The sequence below is a fragment of the Danio rerio genome, chromosome 22 (genome assembly GCF_049306965.1).
Source record: "Danio rerio strain Tuebingen ecotype United States chromosome 22, GRCz12tu, whole genome shotgun sequence".
Classification (NCBI taxonomy): domain Eukaryota; kingdom Metazoa; phylum Chordata; class Actinopteri; order Cypriniformes; family Danionidae; genus Danio; species Danio rerio.
In genome coordinates, this window is record NC_133197.1 from 32,494,816 (window position 1) to 32,500,815 (window position 6,000).

At 41.1% G+C, this 6,000-nt stretch overlaps 1 long non-coding RNA gene across 1 annotated transcript; it reads left to right on the plus strand.

Annotated features, from left to right (window-relative positions):
• Positions 1–3,999: 3,999 nt before the first annotated feature.
• On the plus strand, positions 4,000–5,680 carry LOC103909634 (uncharacterized). The gene is made up of 5 exons (XR_002456516.3): positions 4,000–4,134; positions 4,286–4,338; positions 4,814–4,848; positions 5,020–5,073; positions 5,481–5,680. It is a non-coding gene; the product is annotated as an uncharacterized lncRNA (long non-coding RNA).
• The last annotated feature ends 320 nt before the right edge of the window (positions 5,681–6,000 follow it).

Consider the following 6,000-nt stretch of genomic DNA (forward strand, 5'->3'; position numbering starts at 1 on the left):
TTGTTACATATTTCTTGTGGTCCTCAGTCCCTCCCTCTGGCATTAATCCAAAAAGCAAGTCTACAGGTAATCTTGGCGAACGCCCAAACAGAAGATAAAATGGTGAAAATCCAGTTACCTCACATCGTGTACTGTTGTAGGCAAAAGTAAGTTTGTTTAACGATTCCTTCCAGTTGGACTTTTGTGTTTCTGTTAAAGTCTTTAACATCTGGAGCAATGTCCGATTGAAACGTTCCACTTGCCCATTTCCTTGTGGGTGGTATGGTGTTGTTCGTGATCCTGCAATTCCACAATTTTTCTTTAATTGAGAAAGTAACTGGTTTTCAAACTCAGCTCCCTGGTCATGATGAATCCTTTTAGGGAATCCGAATTTCAGTGCGTAATCATTGAAAATCCTTTTAGCAACAGTTTTTGCAGATTTCGATGTAGTGGCGTAAGCTTGAGCAAACCTTGTGAAGTGATCCATTATAACCAAGACATATTCATACCCTCCTTTGCATTTGTCAAGGTGCAAAAAGTCTATGGAAACGAGTTCAAATGGGTGAGTGGTAACAATATTCATGAGTGGTGCTCTTGTTTCTTTACTTGGCTTCTTCTGTTTCAAACAATTACAACACTTGGTCACAAAATGTTCAATCTCGCTCTGCATTTTTGGCCAGAAGAACCTGTCAGTAATGAGGGACATGGTCCTTTCCACTCTCTGATGACCCATTTTACTATGCAACTCTTGCAAGACACAATATTTGTATTTTTCTGGCAACACAAGCTGAGTTCGGGTAGCTGTCTTTCTGCGAAGGATTTCATCCTCTCCGTAAGTAAGTTTGTCCCATTGGCGTAGCAAACTTTTACTTTGTATACTAAATGTTTTCAGTTGGTGTCTAGAAGGTTTTTCGCCAATCAACTTGCATTGTAATACTGGCCCAATATGGGCATCTTCCCTTTGTGCTTGTCGTATTTCATCAGTTGAATATCTTTCACTTGACTCCACAGACTCTGCTGGGTTTTTAAGTGAGGTCATGGCTGTCCATGACGTTGTACAATCCTGCATTTCTATTGCCTGCACAGTTGCTTCAACACAATCAGATGTAAGTTCCTCTGTACACTGCTCCATTATAGTTTCAATGTCTAGTGGCATACGGGATAAACTGTCTGCATCTATGTTTTCTTTTCCAGGACGGTATTTTATTGTGAAATGGAAGTCTGCAAGCTCTGCAACCCATCTGCATCCTGTTGCATTTAACTTTGCACTGGTCAAGACATAAGTGAGAGGATTGTTGTCACTGTACACTGTAAATGTGGGCGCATAGTACAAATAATCTTTAAACTTTTCGCTGACAGCCCACTTTAGGGCCAGAAACTCCAGCTTGCCTGAGTGGAGGTGGTACTTCTTTTCTGCGGCTGTCAAAGTTCGAGACCCATAAGCGATGACTCTTAATTTTCCATTTTGTTTTTGATACAAAACAGCCCCAAGTCCCTGATTTGATGCATCAGTGTGCAGTATGAATGGCTGTGAGAAATCAGGAAATGCAAGGATAGGTGGCTCAACCAGACAGTCAATCAGTCTCTCTAGTATCTCTTGATGTTTGTCTGTCCATATGATTTGTGTTTTGGAGGACAATCCCCTACTCTTTTCTTTCCACTTTTGATGACTTTTCTCTTTGTAATCCTCTCTGTTAGTTTCTGTTTGTTTCAGTAGGTCGTACAAAGGTTCTGCGATCTTTGAAAAGTTCTTTATATATTGCCTATAGTAACTGAGCAGGCCCATGACAGATCTCAGTTGTCCAACTGTGGTAAGTCTTTTCTCTTTCAGGCTTTCCACGGCAGCTGTGTCAGCCGGATCCATCTTACTTCCTTCCTCAGACACAATTCTCCCGAGGTACCGCACTTCACGCTTAAACAACTCACATTTGATAGGTTTTAACTTTATCCCATACAGTCTTAATCTTTGCAAGACCTTTCTCACATCCTCTACATGACTTTCAAAGGTTTTGCTAAAAACCAAGGTATCATCCAGATAAGGAACACAGATATTGTCTCTCAGCTCTTCCAGGCATTCCTCCATGCAGCGTTGGAACACTGAAGGAGCATTCATCAGGCCGAAAGGGACCCGAATCCACTCATATAAACCCCATGGTGTAACAAAAGCAGTTAGTGGTCTGCTTTCCTTGGCCATGAAACCCTGATGGTATGCTTTTCCTTGGTCAAGGAGTGAAAACCAGGAGTTCCCTCCCAGACTGTCCATTATATCTTGTACCCGGGGAATGGGCTGCCTATCAGGATGTGTTTTTCTGTTCAACTCTCTATAATCAATACACAAGCGTAAGGTGCCATCCTTTTTCCTGACACACACTACAGGTGAGGCATATGATGAATTTGATTTCTGTATCCATTTTTGTGCAATAAGATCGTGCAGGTAGTCTTTCATTTCCTGGTAGAGCGGTTTAGGCACTGACTGGTAAGTACATGCTACTGGAGTAGTGTCTTTCAAAGAGATGGACAGTTGCAGCTTTTCAATGCAGCCTATGTCAGTTTCGGATTTGGAAAATGATGCCGCTTCCTCTTTTAACATTTTTTGAACAATTCGTTTTTCAGATTCATTAAGATGACTTAAGTTTACAGGTGGAACCCATGTGTTGTCAGGGGTGTGGCCAGCTTCAATTTTTATTTCATTTATTCTCAGTGATGGTAAGTCATTATTGTCAAACGCAGCTGTTGGATACACAGACTGTACTGGCTGTACTGTTCCTATAACTGTCTTGCCCATTAGCACTAAATCGTGATCTGTGGGGATTTGTACACTGATGATAATGTGTGGGGACATGTGCTTCTGTAGGGTCACTACTGTTTCACAGAACTCCAACCCCTCTGTCCATTGTGGGTTAACATCAGGCTCAAAGAGAAGCAATGTGTCTTTTTTTTGTCGACGAGATTGTACCCTGCATTTTATTTGTACAGATGTGTGTTTTGGCACCTGAATATTTTCCTTTGTTTTAACAAGGTATTCACATGGGGTTTCTTCATGGATTTGATTAATAAAAGCATGTACTTTCTCTCTTTCCACACTTGGGAGAACTGTTCTCAGAAATTCATTTGTGACTGGCTGAGGTAATTTATTGTCATTTAGAATTCGCTCAATCACATTAAATCCAATAATAGGACAACAAAGCTGCCTGCCCTCCATCACTAGCACAGGTATGACAAGTTCTTTTGTTTCAGTTTCAGTTACTGTCAAACCAAAAGTCACTTCCACCCATCCCATGTAAGGAATATCCTGTCCATTTGCTGCCACAAGACGGAGACTTTCAGGTGCATCGATTACCTCTGTCACATCCCTCAACCTCATGTTAGGCAAGTACTCATTTTTCCACAGTTCATCCACTATGCACACTTGTGATCCCGTATCCCATAATGCATCAACAAGCTGGCCTTGAATGTAACATGGTACAATACACTGCTTTCCAACAAAATCAGCACAAATAGATTCTTTTGCATTTGTTTTCTTTTCAATCATGGCAGAATTCATATCACGGTTGGAAACTTGTTTGCATTGATTCTTATGTTTTGTCCAGTGATAACATTGACAGGCTTTGGAGTAATAAAGTGTTTGCTTACAGGCAGAACATTGTTGCAAATTTAAGTCAGGATTTACTACACCACAGTGTGCACAGCTTTGTGGGGACTCCAATGTTTCACTGGTCACTCCCTGTCCCGCGGTCGTGACCCGGTCTCGTTTAACGACTGGTCTCTGTACATCATTGGATTTCGCACTCTGCAACCTGCCAGAAAATGGTCGCTACTCCCACATCTATAACAGTGAGTACAGTGCACATCTAATCCGCTCTGCTGACATGCCACACATTTCCTTAGATGGACTGGAGGAGAGTGGTATTGTTGTGGAGGGAGCCAATGTTGTCGCTGATATGCTCCCCTTCACCTGTCATAGGGCTGCAGATAACGTGCAGTGTGGTATGTAGACTGGGGAGGTTGCATGTATATGGGATCCCTTAAATGGGTGGAGGACTGTGTGGGCATGACCTGAGGCTGTCGTATGGATTCTTTAATTTGAGCCACCTCTACACTGAGATCCTTCAACATTGCCATGTCAGACCGCATTCCTTTTAACTCACTCAAAAGGTCAGGTTCAACTTTCTCTGTGTTTCTGTGACACTGTGTCTTTCCTTTTTTTTCAATAGCGACTTCATTAACTTGTACAGGATTTACTTTAGTGAGATGATGTTGGGATAGATACTTTTTCTTGTTTTGACGCTCTGTTTCATTTGCACAGGCAACATTGACCTTGTCCAATAGAAGTTCATCGCTCACCTCATTTCTTGTGAGGTAAGGTTGCAGGTCACTTCTAATACTATCATTTTGTAAGCCGGTCAGGACAGTGTGGAGAAACATACTCTGAACAAGATTTGGGTCATATTTCAAAGTAGATTCTGCCTCCTGGGAAGCAAACAGAATCTTTTGTCTCAAATCAAGACACCGAACAATAAAACTTTGTGGATTCTCCTTACTGCTCTGAACTTCTGATGTTAGCTGCTTGTACAGTTCTGTTGCACCTCTTTCCTGATAATGTGCTCGGAGAATTCGTCTCAAAATGGGCAAGGTTAAATTTGGTTTTCCTTCCAGATAGCTACGCAGCTGCATGCCTGGTGCTATCGCTCTGATTACAGCATCCACTATTTCAAGTTCCGAAACCCCTCTGCTCAGTCCATGCTCAATTTGATGAGCCAAACTTGAAAAAGTGAGTTTGTCTTTCTGTCCATGCTCACCGATCTGTCCTGAAATTTTAAATTCTCTATTCCAGGGAAACATAACTGGTTGAGAGGGCACTTGATTTAGGTAGGTACTTGTTTCTTGTTGTGTGTTCATACTGTGCGAAGCAAGAGGGTTTTGTGATTTGGTTGTGCGTTGTTGATTGCTAGTGTTATGGTACGTGTAATCACCTGCTCCTTGTTTTTGTTCAATTAGCTTTTGCAGGGCTAACTGTAACGTGTCAATTTCTTTTTGCAGTCTTTCTTGCTCTACGTTTTCTGCTACCTGGTCTAAGGCCCCTCTTTTTGATGTGTGAGTTGTTTGTTTTTCTGGATCACTGTTTCCAAACTGAATTTCACAAATTTTATCTTTTAAGCACAAAAGCTCTGACATACCAGCATCTTCAAGTTCTTCTAATGTCTCTCTCTCAATGTGTTTTACAATCAAAGAAATGAGTGCTGAACGACTTTTGTTGACAGCATTTTCACACTTAACTTCCAGAAAGTGACATAATTCAAGAAGGTTTCCTTTTGAGATAGCATATAATGCTCCTATAACCTCAAGCTTCAAGTCCTCTAAGGAATCCATAGGTTGCTCAGTCTTTGGAAATGTGCAGTGTAATGTATGTGTGCAATGTCCGTAGCTGGCTGGGATCTTGCTGCAATCCTGATATTGTAAGTTGATCTCAGATTGAATGCACTTTTGTCCGAACACAACAGGGACCGTGGACACCTTCACTTCACTGATCTCCTAGGCTGAGTAAAAAGATGAATGGCACTGAAGGACAACTGTCATCACTCGAAGCCGACCCACACTGCATCCATCCCAGCGGTGCCTCCAAAATGTAGCGCCCTCACTGCCTGATGAGGGACAATAATGTTAATAAAAACACAGGAAACACGGAGCTGCTGCTGCTTCACGTCAGAGTCTGTGTATTGTTTTTTTAAATGAATGCACTTGAAAGTATACTTTCACATTGTACAACAACATATGTAAACATCTTCACAGATTTTATATACACATATCACAAAATAATCACATACATATTCCCTGCACATTACTGCTATAAATTACTATAAAGTAATTATATGATTCTTCCTAAATAAACTATTCACAGTTTAATTATTCTATAACACTCACACATAAAGGCTTATAAACGACCTACACATATATCTCTCTTTATATATACATTGTAACCAACTATGGGAAATAATAGCACTTTGAGACTTTATAATTACT